Source organism: Charadrius vociferus, unplaced genomic scaffold (assembly GCF_000708025.1).
Source record: "Charadrius vociferus isolate BGI_N301 unplaced genomic scaffold, ASM70802v2 scaffold3, whole genome shotgun sequence".
Classification (NCBI taxonomy): domain Eukaryota; kingdom Metazoa; phylum Chordata; class Aves; order Charadriiformes; family Charadriidae; genus Charadrius; species Charadrius vociferus.
This window is the reverse complement of record NW_009647748.1, coordinates 822,862-837,162: the sequence shown is the minus strand read 5'-3', so window position 1 is coordinate 837,162 and position 14,301 is coordinate 822,862.

Here is a 14,301-nt window from a genome sequence, read left to right as displayed (position 1 = left end):
CAGCTCCTGTCATAACCACTGATATAAAGGTCCTTAACACTGAACTGACTTTTTAATTTACTTGCTTATAATCTGAATAGTTATGAAGTCTTATCTTGCTATTCTTTTAATTTGCCATCAGCTACAGAAAAAATAAAAATCCAGAGAGCACCTCTCAGGAGAAAGAATATTCTCTGGAGGCACTTGAAGAAGGATTTCAAAGAGGCATTCATAAATCTGAACAAACTTTTACCTCCATAGACAGTATGAAAACTTATTTCATGTGCACTGGGTGCCTGAAACAGGAGCAATCAATCTTGTTTCTGTGCTTTGTTCACAAAGCTGTTTCCATCTGCTTTAGTATGGGCTTTGGACAGAGGAAGTTCAGCACTAATAATCTCCATCTAGATGTCAGTCACAGTCTTATCATAACCAGGCATGGTTATGATGCAGCACTTCTTAATCTTGCCTTTACATGGAAAATAAACCTATTTTTACCGTATAGAATAGGCCTTATCTTAGTTCTAACCTTTCTCTGGTTTGTGTCTAAAGTAGGAAGTACCCAATTTTTATGGACCTACCTTTCAGAGAATGAAATATTGCTCCTGGCACTTAGAAACCCATTCAGTTTTGCTTTTCTTGCTGCAAACAAGAAGTGATATCATCCCCACCATAGTTGACTTTATTCTTTTAAGTGTTTTGTCTTTTCCAGGAACAATAAGGATGTATTTGAAAAGTCCTTTCCCTGCATTTTGCAATGCACAGCTGTCCTCAGTACCTGTAACCGCAGAGCTCAGCTAGCATTCCCACGTGCTAATCCAATGTTCTAAGATTTAAAATGCAAGCAGCAATTTCTCAGTACTATATACAGCCACAAGCTCATCTCAGTGCTTGCAAATACAACGTTTCACTAGATGCAGAATATAGATTTCTTATTAAAACAGTTTTGGACTGTGGACCTTAATACCCTATATGGTCAGATATGAAGACAATTCACTACTAGGAGCACTGCCAACTAATGTCCTAATCGTTCCTCTGGTGCAGCATATTGCATCCCTTGAAGATGGAGTACGGTATGGAAATCCAAAAGGATGAGTTGAATTTCAGTCCCTCTGCCCTGAAGATGTAGGGAGTTTCAAACGCAGCTCTGAGCTGTACTGACTGTAGAGCCAGGTTGAGCTCCACCGTGATACGGGATTTTATGAATATCCCTAGGGTACTGGGATGGGATGGGTAACTGGAAGGACATCTTTTCATACTGTATGACAAGAAGCTGTAATAGGATCCAACATGGATAACCTTTACTGAGGTGGAGAGAACACAAGGTTCACCCATACGAAATATGAAAGAATCAGATGAAAATTGAGATGAGGGCACCAGCAAAGGACCTGCTCGTTCCCAGCGTGGAGGCCCTGCTGCTGCTGTAACTGCCCCCTGCAACTTGGACATGCCCAAACACGTGGGACTGCGGCTTGTTTGCATCATTTATGTGGTGGCTCTGCACCAAGTAGCCTCTTCCAGAGAAGTTTATGTCAGTCACAGAGCATTAGGGAGAAAAGCCGTAGGCAAATACCCATATTTTTTAAAACAAGACATCAAACACAACTGTATTTTCCCACTGTGGCATCCAGATTATGCACAGGCACGTGCGCATCCCACCAGCGTGTCCAGAGCCTGCCCGGTAAACACCGGTATGTGATTTGTGAGCTCCCAAAGTTTTGGCTTGCATCCCTGCTGGGCTATATGTGTCCTCCATGGTGACATGTGTCTTCAGTACACCGGGTCCCTGCTCTGGCTTGTGTGCCTTTAGAGACAGAGAGACATGATGAAGCCTATGACAGTGTGGAGGAAAATAAATGAACCTTCAATCTGAGAGGAAGAAACTCTCCCCTGAAAGACAAAGAAAGAGGTGCGCCCTGCATTTTGCAATGCACAGCTGTCCTCAGTACCTGTAACCGCAGAGCTCAGCTAGCATTCCCACGTGCTAATCCAATGTTCTAAGATTTAAAATGCAAGCAGCAATTTCTCAGTACTATATACAGCCACAAGCTCATCTCAGTGCTTGCAAATACAACGTTTCACTAGATGCAGAATATAGATTTCTTATTAAAACAGTTTTGGACTGTGGACCTTAATACCCTATATGGTCAGATATGAAGACAATTCACTACTAGGAGCACTGCCAACTAATGTCCTAATCGTTCCTCTGGTGCAGCATATTGCATCCCTTGAAGATGGAGTACGGTATGGAAATCCAAAAGGATGAGTTGAATTTCAGTCCCTCTGCCCTGAAGATGTAGGGAGTTTCAAACGCAGCTCTGAGCTGTACTGACTGTAGAGCCAGGTTGAGCTCCACCGTGATACGGGATTTTATGAATATCCCTAGGGGACTAACTGGAAGGACATCTTTTCATACTGTATGACAAGAAGCTGTAATAGGATCCAACATGGATAACCTTTACTGAGGTGGAGAGAACACAAGGTTCACCCATACGAAATATGAAAGAATCAGATGAAAATTGAGATGAGGGCACCAGCAAAGGACCTGCTCGTTCCCAGCGTGGAGGCCCTGCTGCTGCTGTAACTGCCCCCTGCAACTTGGACATGCCCAAACACGTGGGACTGCGGCTTGTTTGCATCATTTATGTGGTGGCTCTGCACCAAGTAGCCTCTTCCAGAGAAGTTTATGTCAGTCACAGAGCATTAGGGAGAAAAGCCGTAGGCAAATACCCATATTTTTTAAAACAAGACATCAAACACAACTGTATTTTCCCACTGTGGCATCCAGATTATGCACAGGCACGTGCGCATCCCACCAGCGTGTCCAGAGCCTGCCCGGTAAACACCGGTATGTGATTTGTGAGCTCCCAAAGTTTTGGCTTGCATCCCTGCTGGGCTATATGTGTCCTCCATGGTGACATGTGTCTTCAGTACACCGGGTCCCTGCTCTGGCTTGTGTGCCTTTAGAGACAGAGAGACATGATGAAGCCTATGACAGTGTGGAGGAAAATAAATGAACCTTCAATCTGAGAGGAAGAAACTCTCCCCTGAAAGACAAAGAAAGAGGTGCGCCTATCTTGGAATTAGGTGCAAACATTTCTTCAGCAGCTATTTAGTTTCTTTTCTCTTTCTTTGTCTACTCCATTAGCATGTTTTAAAGTTAATTACAATATTTAATAGCCTGTTGACAGCATGTCGGCAAGCCTCCAGAAGGGACTCAGCAGAGGGTCTCTGGTCCATGCTAAGGCCAATTTTCCCTTCTCTTCTGAAGCACTGCAGGGATAATGAAAGATCTTTCCTCCCTACGCTGCTACTGGAGACAGTGCATTATAATTTTACTTCACATCAGCAGTTCTGAGTCATCTCCACGCACGGAGGCTTTCCTTGTTGAATAGAGGAGGTTCATTAGCGTACACAGCAGCTACCCCAGTCCGGCCACCCAGGCTGTGGTGCTTAACACCCTCAATCATTTGATTTGCCTCTTCAGATCAAATTATTGGAACTCTACATTAATAAAACTAGTGCTCACCCTTGGGTGGGTTCCTCATTTTCCTAAACCTCGTCTCTTTACATTCCAGTTCCTGGAGCTTGAGATAGGCGTCCAAAGCCATTGCTTCCAATAAAGGCCCTTTAGGGCAACTGACTGCTTTATTTGCTTCTCCTCTGTCTGTCCCAAACTATACAAGCAAAAGGGGTTTTAAGCACTATCTCCCAGCTATGCTGAGCACGGTGCAAAAAGAGGTGCAGGGAGCAGCAACCAGACACTAAGGTGTCTCATGTTATTTTAGGTGCAGGCAGATATGTATTTGCTTACATTAAGGCATTGAGACTCGAAGAAGTGGTGGATGAGTGAACTGGGAGAAAGCCCCAGTTGTTGGCCTGGGGCTCTCTCCCTTCCTGCCACCCTTCCTTTTTTATCAGGGTTTTTCCTTCATAATCTGATAACGAAACCTGTTTGTGTGGGTGAGTGAGGGAACAGCACCCCCACCACATGTCCCTTGCAAGGTGGCAGACAAGCAGCAGATGGAGGGAGCACAGAAGAAGTCATTTCTTCATGGGGAAAAAGGCTGGGGAATAAGAATGCAGGAAATCCCTCCAGCAGTACTACAGGTTCATGGTAGCCTTCACCAAAACCATCTGTTTTCATCTCTTCCTGATCCAGGCAAACCCCGTGCTGAAGAGGCTGCAGCACAAGAACAAAACAGCCACCACATTCGCATGTCTTTGCCCTTTGTCTCTGTCCTTTCCCTGCTGTACCAGACCTTAGTCCCAGCTCATGATAGCATATTTATGAAGGACACTGACCTACTCAATTCAGCCCTTGAAAGACCTGCAATGCTGTTATGCCAAACCACAACTAAAAGCAATCTTTGAGAAAACAGATAAAAAGATCCCTCCCTAACCCTTCTGTCTTGGCAGAAGTTGAAAACGTGCTTTAACGCATGAGTAAGTCCTTAGACATCTCCATGCATCCTATTTTTCTCCTTGCCACCAGTATGATGATTAGAAACCGGTCTGGTTTGCACTGTGGAGCAATCTGAGACCTGGGACACTGTGCTTCGCCATGGCCTGCCAGGAGCCTGGGCATGGTCCCTGGGTGTCACCGCTGCAGAGACAGTACCTTGCACAGTTGTCATCTCCTCCCTTTGGGCCACAAACTGACAAACACTGGTCACAGTGGCACTGAAAGGGCTTTAACTCCTCCTGTGGCTTTACAAACTGCTGTGTCAGGCAAAAGTGAGCTTGAGATAGGCGTCCAAAGCCAAGGTTTCCTTGTCCACTATCAAATCTTCCGCTGTGCAGAGATAAAGGACGCTGCCAGCGTGTTCTTCTCCCCATGACTGGCTCTTAGTGTCTCCTCACTGTGTGTCAGATGAGTCTCACTGACACTAAAGGCCAGCTAAAAGTAGTCTTTGAGAGAAGCAAATCAGGCTTGTTACCTTCTGCTGTCAACCAGCAGCAACGGGCTGAGCTATTGATGATTCAGCTCTGCAGTTGCCGCTAGATCCTTTTCTTCTCTTGTTTTCCCAGGAGAGCCCTGCTGATGGACCAGAGCAAGCAATAACCCTGCCTTGAACAACTGCACAAACGGGAGCTGTCAGCAACATCTCAGACCATTGAGGAACCCTGGCGGACAGTACGCCTTTAAGAAACCCACGATTTATAATTTGCAACAGGAGCTACACGCTCATTTTTTCCCCCTTGGGTGAAGAATCCAAAGCTAACAATGCCACGTCCTTATCAGCAGCCACATTGGCTGGGGAGTGGTCCAAAAGTGATTGACGCAAGGCTCCTTTTCTGAAGTGCTTTGTCCTATTCCCAGGTGAAGTACGCTCGCATCCAGTTAAATCCTTTGAGCTTTATCAGTGGGTGTATACATAGAAGTGAGTAAGAAAACAGTGATGGACATGCTGGCAAAAAAAGAAAAAATCGCATAAGGCTCCTGCATTCCTTATTCCAAATCGATATATTATGTAGCAGATGGCTGCAATATTTGAGCTGTGGTATTAACTGTAATAGCCATATAAAGGATCTGTTTCCCTAGCCACCATCCTAGAAGTAGTAGTGGATAGCTGCTATCAATTTTCCAGTAACAGCAGAGACAGGAGGTGCCAAAGATGGACAAACCCTTTGTAGATGAAGAATAGATTATTTGACTCCGCTGACAACCCAGATCAGACATGCAGTAGGGTTTCCAGCAGTAGGATGGAGGGAACTATAACAGACCCATTAAATATGTACCATTTCTTTCCAGTCTTGGTGGTGTGGGTTTCTAAGCAAGATCACAGGTCCCAGTGCACCGCTGGTCATGGCAGGTGGCTACTGGGTATTACAGCTGCTCAGAGCAATAAGGAGTTGGGATTACCGAGCCTTGACCTCAACCACCTGCAATGGCACCATCATTGCTGAAGACAGAGGCATTTTTATTTTAAATGGTTGCGTGCGGCCTGTTGCAGACGAGCCCGTTGCTCCTCAGCCTTGCCCAGCTGTGTTGATGGCAGGAGGACACCATCGTTCGCATCCTCGCACCCTGCAGCTCTGCCGGAGCCTTGAGTCCCAGGGAGCTTTGTGACATGGGCAAGTGGGACATAGGTGGGAAGGTGCAAGAACACGCCTGCTGCTGTGCTGCCGGGCTGATAATGTGTCCCCAGGGCTGAGGGGCTGGTACTGCCCTTGTTTGATAGCACTGCCAGGCAGAGACACCCTGGTCTCCAGGGCTTTCCTGGGAGAAGGTGAAGATGCTCTTTCCTTCTCCAGTCTTGCTTAAAATCAGTTCAGCAGGAGTTCAGGGAATGCCTGAACACGGGGAATGCCCTGCCTAGAAGGCAGCTTCGCAGACTACCAGGATTTTCCCTATTCTTCTGCTGCATAACTGATGGCAGTGGTGCCTTTCAGTCCTGTTTTCTGCCCCTGCTCCATGGCTGTCCCAGCCGTGTGTGTTAGCCTGGGCGCTGGTACCAGCTTTGAAGTCACCCGGCGGTGGCAGAGGAGCAGGAAGCTGGGGATTAACGGGAACATTTCTTGTGAAGGGCATAATCACGTGCACAGCGCGCAGATCGGATAGCCCTCCTGCCAGCCAGAGCTGCTAATGAGGTGTTTACCCTGTGGTGGTTGAAGGGCTTGTAACGAAGTTTCTGTCCTATACCACTTCCCAGCACTGGTTATGATGACTGCCTGACAGAGGTCTTTTGTCAGAAATATTTTGTTTCTTGCCCTCCTCTGTGTCTGCCATTCTTCATCCTGCTCTCAGGTGGTGCGCTGAGTCCTCCAGCTCCAACCCCCGCGTGGTTTCGGGGTTCGGCACACGGGATCTGCTCTGCGGCACAGCCACTCCTGACCCCACTCCAGTGCTGGGTCCCAGCGCATCCACGTGGACGTGTCCCAGCCATCCCGCTCCCCCAGCACAGGGCTCGACCAGACACCCTGCATGGCCACCCTCACTGCTCGGCAACCTTTTTTTCTTAAAGGGTTGGAATATTTTATTTTAATTAGCATTTACATAATGAATAGCTAAGCAAGAAGCTTGTTTTTCATTTAGCCAGTGCTAAACAGCTATCACGTACTTTTTATTTTGCCAAGTAAATATGCCAGCAGAAAGTAGGTGAGTAAAAAGAAGGTTTTGCCTTTATAGGATAGAGAAGACATTGAGTGTGGAATAAAAATTGTTTGAAGGTGGTTTGGAGGTCACGTGGTAGCATTATATTCTTGGGTCTAATCTAAGGGCATCAATGGAAAGTGTGATTTGAAACAATACTCCAGGAAAAGGTCTGCATTTGAAGAAATCCAGACGTCAGTAGGACTCAGCTGTAGTCCTTTTAATGGACTTGAACGTGCAGGAGAGTGGCCTGAGAAGTGGCTATGAATGAGATGGTGCAGCCATGCAAAGGACATGGCAGAGGGGTTGCGTTTCAGACTCTGTGCTCAGCTGCACTTCTGCCTCCTGCTTTGCCTTTTTGGGGTTCAGTATGAGGCATCTGCTTCCTGATGGGGGCTCCCCTTTGAAAGATGTGACCAGGCATGAAAGATGCAAGAGCTGGATCTCCTGGGGCAGGGCCAGGGGCCAGACACCATTGCTCCTCCCCCCACAGCAAAGCTCCTGTGAACTGGGGTCTCCTACATCTCCCACAAAACTGCTGACTTCACTCATAATGATAATAATAACACAGACTGTGAGGGTTGTTTAGTTAATGAGCTTCAAATTCTTGGGGGAAAAGAAAGGTTCAGTGACTTGGCTGGTGAAGTGAGTGATGGAGCCAGGACCCACGACCTCCTGGTCCCACACTCAGTCTGAAGAAGGTTGTTACTCTTGGCATCATAAACCGGTGAAAAGCAGCCGCTCTGTGAGCTCTGGACTGCTGTACCTGCTTCAATAAACCATCTACAACCACCCTGGCTGGGAAATACAACTGCTGAAGTCAAGTTGCTAGCAGGTGAAGCACAAGGGTGCTGTTTATTTTAGTCAAGTTTATTTAAAGCCTTATAATTACTTTTCACATGGCTATATTCGCTAGTATTTATTTTGGACTTCAAGCAGGATTTTCCCTTTTAAATCTGCACCCACTCGGACTTGGCAGCTGCCTTAACTCATGCAATAGGAATGAACTGAGATTTACAAGGAAAGGGAGTGCATACCTTCCTATAAAATGTTTCTGTCTTATTAGGGTCTATCAACCACAGTCGCCCTAAAACTCAAAATCTGGAACGGGATGAGACTTTTTTCCAGATGAAAAGGCTGGGATACGCTGCACAGGACAGTTACAGCTGGTGCAGCAGATATCAGACATGGTTCTCCTCCACACCTCTGCTGTGCCTGTAAATCACCCATGGTCTTTTAACTTTAGACAGTCTCTTCTGAAGCTATTTAAGTTGTTATGGAAACTGTCTAAAGGAGAGAGTTACTTTCGGAAGGAAGCCTTCACCTCAATCCCCTATCGTATTTTTGTGGGAGAAAGCCCTGTGCTACGTTCAGGTGGTGGTGGTGACAGCTCCTGACCCACCTTAGTCTGCAGCTGATCCACAAAAGCTGTGCCCCAAGTTCCTAATGGGGACGTTGTGCTTGGGTTGCTGAGATATCCTCTATCTGTTTCTTTCAACGGCACAAGAGTAGTTTAGGAGATGAAACTAAGGATCTGTTGCAAACATCTGGTGACAAACAAGGGTTTTGTAAACAGGTAACGAGCAAAGTTCCTGTTTCTGGACCAATGTACCTCCACCCTGATGTGCACAGCCCTGTGTTGTCAGCTCTGGGATGTGAACGCTGCTCCTGTACCACACTTCAGTCTCAAGAAGCAAAAGCAGGTGCTGTGCTGGTAAAGGGACAGCCACCTTCCCTAAGCAGGCAGAGACCACGCACCGACAGGGAGCTGGGAAGTCCGTGTGGTCCTGCCCCACCATCCTCACGGCTAATCCTGGGCAGAGGGAGCCACTGGTGCCGACAGGGATGCACACAGGTCTCTCCCTGTGCGTGTTTTACCCACAGTCACATACACCCAGCTGGCTGCCTGCGGTTACATTACCAATGAAAGAGTGCTGACTAATGAATTCATCGATGACAGGGACAACAGGGAGATTGAGGAGCTGCAGTGACTCGTAGAGAGGTTAAAAAATGGAATAAAAGCCCCTTGTGCTCCTGCTGGGAAACACATGGGCTCCTCCTGTGCAAAGGAGGTGGGAAGAAGACAACACAGCACACCAGCTTTCTGCTGGCATCGGGGTGTGCTGGAGGGAAGCACACAGGACCTTCTAGCTGCTGGATCCCCAAGACTGCGATATTTTAGGGATGAAGTCAATTTGTTTGACTGCATCTGCATTTATGGCATCCGCCAAAAAATGTACAACTCCATGAGCTTCACGCATGCTGCTGCTGTTCGACTGTGCAGCAGAGCTGCCAGGCACAGGCACAACCTTTTGGCAAGAGCCTGAAAACCCCGACTCAGAGGCACCTGGCAGCAGCAGGGAGAAGAGCTCAGCATGATTTTCAGGGTAACGAGCATCTCAGCAGAGGAGCCAGGTGCGCTACTAGAAACCCCACGGATGAAACTGCGGTGGCCTGGAGGCAAGACGTCTGCCCAACGAGAGACCAATGGCATTTTTGCCTTCACCCCTCCCTAAGCCTCAACCCAGATCTACTTTTACATCTAGTTCTGCATTTCGGAATTGCAGGATCTCCCTCGTTGCGCCACCTGCTCCTCCAGGTCTCTGGGACACCTCTCCCTGCTTTCCACTTCCATCAGAAGGTTACACAAGTGATTATGAAACCAAATGGCTTTGACCTTTGAAGTGTGAAATCAATGGCTGGGCAGGGCTCAATTCACTGCAGAAATATTTACGGGCACATCAGGAACATTGTATTAATTTCTTTCATTCTGGGGAGAAGGCAAGGAGCCAGCACGTATTACGCTCGATTCATACATTAAGTTCTTCATTACGACTCTTGGTTTACCTGCCCTGGCCTTCTGCCCTGCCCTGGGGAGCAGCTCAGCTGCAGTGTGGAAGTCAGACACATTTTTGGGGGAAATTGTTTCTAGAACTGGAAGTGCAGAAAACTCCTCCCGGGGGCGTCCAGTGGCACCCGGGTCCCCAGGGACTCAAAGAGCTGGACACAGGTGACTGCATGGTGGGAATGCAAGCACAGAGCTTGGGTTCCTGGTGAGCTACCCTGCTTTCTGTGCCGACCATTGCTGCAGCAGCATCTCCAGGGATGCAACCAAGCAAGCCTTCAGGCATCATGCACAATCTTCTTTTTTTTTTTTTTTTTTTTTTTTGATGCAAAAAGCTGAGCCTTTCATACTTCCCTGGTGAACCGAGGGAGAGCATGCCTGTTCTCAGGGGAGCGGGGAGGAATCCTGGAGGTTACAGGGTGCTCAAAATGTTGAGTCTGTGCCTCCGTGGAAAAGGTTAATAGCCTGAGTAGGAGAGAAAACCCAGGCCTGCAGGTTCGCTATCTATTTAGCTGGTCGGACTTGCAGCCGTTCTTTATCTCAAGTGTTTCGTCGTGAGCCGGCGGAAGGGGCGAATTTGAGTTTGCCAAGGCTAATTTTAGTAAGACAGCCTTACATCGTTTCCCTCGGGGCTAGCTACATTTACCAAAAAAAATTAACCACAGATTAAAATCGCCTAATTACCATACTATAGCAAATAAAAACACTAGCCAGAGATGTAATCTCACGTGCTATTAAAATGCACTAACACACAAAACACCATTCACAGATACCATCTCCCAGATGAATGCCACACACAATGGCCCATCTAAAAGCGATTACCGTCATTGTTTAAGGAGTTACAGTGTTTGTTCTGACATTCCAGAGTGGGCTGGGGTGGGCAAAGACATGGTGCCTTTCGCTTTCATGTGCTGCTCTGAATTTAGCCCGAGTTCATTAATGAGCAGAGAAAATGAGGACTCGCTGATGTATATAGGTGGGATATTCGATATAAGCTGGAAGTGTGCTACAGATTTCTCCCAGAGCTAGGGAATAACTTAAACAGGGTCCACATCAGATGTCATGACCAGGCTGAGAAGGGGCAAGCGATGTGCAAGCTATGGAGACTGAATTCTGCCTACCTTCTGTTGTCCCCATCACCTTGATATCTTAGCTCTTACCACCCTTCTTGCTACTAGACATGGTCCCCAATTAGGCAAATTTGTTGATGGTAACCAGCAAAATAAGTATCTTTGCATGTTCTTGAGATGTTTGTGCCCAGGACTCTCAGTGTGATCATTTTCCTCAAACGCATTCACTTCTAAAGGATCCTCCCGTCCCCCAAATCCTGCATAACACAACTTCTGCCTTTCTTTTAGGGCACCGATTCACTTCCATGCTAAGAGCAAAATCTCCCTGACAATTCTCACTGCAAGCGTCCAATCCCTGTGTGAACCAGGAAGACTGATGGCTGCAGTCAGACTGAGGCATTACAAAGCAATGAGACAAGGCTGGGCTTCCCCTAAGCCACTTCTGAATTGTGATTTCCTTTTTCCAGCAAGGCATTTAGGGAAAGGATGGAACCATGTATGTTGTAACCACAGAGAAGAACAACCTTTTGAGCACTACCTTGTGAAATCTGCTCCAAAAGACCTGACAGACGTTCATGGATGTCCTCTTCAGGTGCCTGGAGGAAAAAAGATTAATTAATTCTGCCTTGCTGAGGGAAAACAGAGAATTAAGGGCAAAATGACTGAAAGGTCTATGTGATCTGGGAACTGAATGCCAACGTCTATGTGTGTGTACTGACACTCCAGGTCTGGACCCACCTGTGCAAATGCTAAGCACTTGCCCAAGGGCTCAGAAGACATTGTAGCTCTGCAGGGATTGCATAGCTTTTGAAAGACGTCCACAGGATGGCCAGACACCTGCTGGCAGCGTGGGCATAGCAGTCTTGACCTACCCACGCTCTAGCTAGCCAGAGTGCCATAATCTCCAGCATGGGCTGTTTAAATCTGTCCAAGGTCTTGGCATTGCTGAAGCCGTTCCTCCTGCACCCTTACTGCTGCTGTCAGTTCTCCTGGCCACACTTACAGTGCGGAGCTGTGATTAGAGCTCAGCCCCATCTCCACCTGCCCGTCTTCTCCTTTTGCGCATCTCAGCTCCCCAGCTGGTGCAGGGTACCCAGGCAACAGCTGTGGGCTTGGCCCCACCACACCGCGTTGTACCTGCTTTCAGACCACACCAAGGGCCTTGCCCACAGTGGAAAAGGCAATTAAGCTAAATTACAATCCCTTGGGTTTGCACCAAGCAAAGAACATGTACACAGCACCCACCATGGCCATGCCACCCCGCAGCAGTGTGTTAACAAATCTTCCTCTAGCTCTTGAACCACCCCTCAGAGCTGAGGGAAAGCGTGGTCTGACCAGCAGCCACACAAGCTATTTTGGGTTTGATATGCAGCAGATTTGATAAGAAAGCTCTCAGGAAAAAACAAATTTCCTCTTGGACTCAGTAGAACTGGGCACATATTCCGGCACACAGAGTTCCTTTTCCTATAAGCTCATGAAGTAGCCTTCTAAAATTAGGAATGAGAGGTGAAGCTCTGGCCCCACTGCAAGCAGGGACTTCTGTCCCCAGGACCAGAATTCACTTTAGGGGTAGAATAGACACTCATTGATGGTGGAGAAAAGAGGACAGAGGGCCCTGTGCTTTCTCTGGTGTGTCTCCTATATACATGCCTACTATTTATATGAGTTTTTTTGCCTCCTGCCTCGTGATACTGAGCATTACCTGAGGAGCTCAGACCGCCTTGCAAGAACAAGGGCAGGAAAAAGGCTGGAAGTGAGCAGCAAAGCACCTCAGTATGGCCACAGCTCGGTGCCTTTGTGTTTGAACCAGACTTATCTGCCTCACTCCATGAGCGTGCAATGCAGCGTGGCTCCAGCCCAGCCTCCTGTGAAGTTATCGCTACATTTATGTAGCCTCATCTGCTCTGTGGCCCCGGGTGCCCATTGCAGCTGACTGGTGTCCCCTCTGATCTGTTGGATGGGGGTAATGGAGCAGAAGCCACCTCGGTGCTGACGATGCGTGGAGGATGGGGTGCATTTTGCTCTCAAAAAACCTCCACCGTGTGGCAAACTCCCCTGCTGCAGCCTCACACCACGGCTTTCCACCAGGAGGGGAAACAAGATCCTGGGGAGTGGACAAGAGAAGACTGCTGGCAGTGAGGGCTCAGAGGTCATTGCCAGGGACAAGTCGAGAGGGAGGTGCAAGCTAGAGACGGTGATCTCCTCTGCTTATGAAAATGATGTTCAATTATGGGAAAAACAGCAATGAGAAGAAAAAAAGTCTTGATGACAAACCTTTATCTCTATTATTCTGATGCTCTCTTCTGTTTCCTCTGCTGCCCTCATGTTGTGTCATTTCATAACCTGTATTCACCATCAGTATTGATTTACAGGCAAGCAGTTCAGTATTTGGCCCAGAGACAATGAATCTCTGGTGTTCAGCTGTTCCAGCCAGTGTCATGTTCCATATAAAGCACCTCAGTTTTCACCAGAGTCATTGCTCATCTTCAGAGTTTCCTTTTCCCTTGGTCTAGTCTAAAAAAAAAAAAAGGACAATAACTGCCTCCCTACAAATGCCGGTACTCCAGAGGTTAATAGCCGTGATCTCCCACACTCAGCAGATGACCTGGGAGATGCACAGAGAGGACCAGAGGATCCTGCCCACCTTGGTGCACGATTTCCCCCCTGGCTCAGTTTCCCTTCGCACCTGCATGGCACCCTCACATGGGAGGATGCGGGGACGGGCACTCTTTAACAGCAGTGGCACCTGTGGAAGCCTTAGGGATGTTCCCGTGTCAGATGGGTGCTGTCTCGGGCACTTCACACCATCCTGCAGCCCCCACAGTGGAGGAGAGCCCCTCCACCGCCCCATCCGCCTGCGGAGCACAGGGTGGGCACGGTCCTCAGGGGTGCTGGGGCTGCCCGAGGATGGAGGTGGCGGCATCTTCCCCATCAAAAAGAAGCAGTGTTTCTGTCCTTTCTGTTGTCCTCCCTGCTGCAGGTGGGTGCTATAGGTAGCTCTGGGCTTCTCCTTGCTGCCGTGGGCTCCTGGAGGAAAGAGATGCTCCTGGGCTCCCACCAGCCTGTGCAGGGAGCTCCAAGAGAGGAACAAGAAAACCAAAAAAAGCCACTTTATCACTCAGACCCTAGTTTCTAATTGCACCGTTGTTCCAAACAAGCATAAATGCGAGCTTAACGGGGAGCTGTGAGTCACGGGTGGCTCCCCCTCATGGCTTATGGAGCAAGAGAGGGAGAGAAATGAAGAGCCAAGAGGCTGCGCTGCTGCTGCCACAGCCAACCTGCCCAAAGCTCCCTGAGCCCTGCCAAGCCGC